Raw genomic sequence first — 2189 nt, forward strand, 5'->3', positions numbered from 1 at the left:
CTCTAACGGGCTTGTCTGTTGTGATCTCGCAGATCCGTCTCCGGCGTAGAAGCACTCGCTCAGAGCAGATGGTCGGAGCAGATGTCGCATCAGTTATCAATGCTCATGCAAAACAAGCTATGAGGATAATTATCGATGACACTCCACCAAGACGATAGAAATGCCGCGACATCCACATCGTACACTCATATAGCAGCCCTGCTCTGCAATAACATTAGCAGCAGCCTCGCTCCGCATAACATTGCCAGCAACAGTTACGCTGCATCACACTGACTGGATCACACTCCTCTCAATGAAGGAGTATTAAGTCAAATCAAGCTGCATAAGCAATGCTCGTCTCATCGCACAACACGATGGCTCCCGTGGGCGAGGTTCAGTCATTCCTTTGATTATTTGATGCATTGGTGCTTTGTCTAGTCCGATCCGATTGTCAGCAATCCAACGCATCGGACTAGGGGGACTTGATGACACACAATTTATATGACTAAGTCCAGTCCAATATCATTGGTCGCGTACCAATAACATCAGACTGGGGGGACTTGATGATATATGGTCCATTAGCATGGCCTAGACAGCTCTAGCATGCCAGCCTTGCCTGGCGCTCCCTTGCCTGGCTCTCCCTTGCCAGCCTTGCTGGGGACTCTCCTGCCGGCCCGGGCCTGGCACTCCCTTGTCTGGCGCTCCCTTGTCGGCTTTCCTAGTGTGCGCCCACTAGCCTTTCCTGGGGCGCGCCCGCCAGCCTCGCCCGGGGCCTCCGGGCGGCCTTGCCCAACTCCTTGCTAGTTGGGCCTGAATTGGGCTGGCTCAAGGCCTTACCTAATTCCCCTTGACCTAATTGTCCACTATAAATATAATAATGCCTCCTCCTTGGAGGGGGACCTTCCCTTTGGCTCAGCCGCCACCCTAGACATCAACCAATGGCTCAGCCGCCACCCATCTTCTCTTCTTGGCTCAGCCGCCACACTATACTCCAGATGGGTGGCTCAGCTGCCACCCACTGCCGTCAACCACCATACACCACCAGCAACACCAAGATGGTTCTCTACAGCTAAGGAGAACCATCTCAGATCTACCATCTGATCTAACTTGATCGTCGGAGCCTGCTCCCGGGGCACAGACCCTTGGGCGGTCCTAACGCATCTCTCTGATTGTGACAAGCAGATCTAACCGCCATAGCTGCCATCAAGAGAAGAGAAGACCAGAAGAGTCGTCGGAGTTCTATGTCACATCAGATGATTATGACTAGAGTTGGACCAAAACCTAGGGTTAGGAAAGAAGGTGGTGAACTTTAATGTGTGTGCATGAGTAGATGACCATTCTATGCATGATTTAACTTCTATGATCATTAGGGTTAAATAAGATCAAATATTGCTTAATACAAACTAAATACCGATTTGCATGATTGTTTGTTCGCTTGATCAATGAATTAATAGTTATGTTGAAATCAAAGGAATAATAGCGTGACCATGATGCTAGTCATATTAGGAATCGGTGAATAATGAATAAATATCCATTGTATCAGTAGTTAGCTATTATTTTGAGATGTAATTTATTTAGGCCAAAGTACCTAAAGAAATTGGTCTTCCAGTCAGTTTATCGATATTTGATGTTAAGTGTTATTTGAGTTTTAATAAAACCCTTCTTATTTCTTTTGTGTGTTTTGTGTAACCTATAATCTAACATTTTAAAATTAATTCACCACCATTCCCCTTGTGTTCGACACATGGTCTTACCACAACTATACTATTACACGACTAGGTACACTGCTTAGTGTGTTTATTAGTCCGGTTGAGATAAAATCAGTTTTATAAATTTAAAATATATATAAAAACTTAAGTAATTAAGTTTTTAAAACTTGAGTAATTAAAATATATATAAAAACACACATCAAAGACATTCTTATATTGACAAGCGATCCAATTCACGGTTCATAACATTGGTTCCTAAGGTGGAAGAGCTAGCCACTTTCACTTAGAGAATATAGATCAATTCACCTATTCACCTCATTGGTTATGCCTATAAGATTCTTAAAGGCTATGAATATGATATTGATGGGAAAGTGGTGCGCTTCCCACGTGATAAGGCTCTTTATAGAAAAATGTTATCACTGCTCTTTACGATACATAAGGGAAATTAAGAATAGACATTGGGTAAATTTTTGGAGGTAGTGTATGGGAATCCATTGCCCA

Source organism: Lactuca virosa, chromosome 9, assembly GCF_052849685.1.
Source record: "Lactuca virosa cultivar CGN04683 chromosome 9, Lactuca_virosa_CGN04683_v6, whole genome shotgun sequence".
NCBI classification, from domain to species: Eukaryota; Viridiplantae; Streptophyta; class Magnoliopsida; order Asterales; family Asteraceae; genus Lactuca; species Lactuca virosa.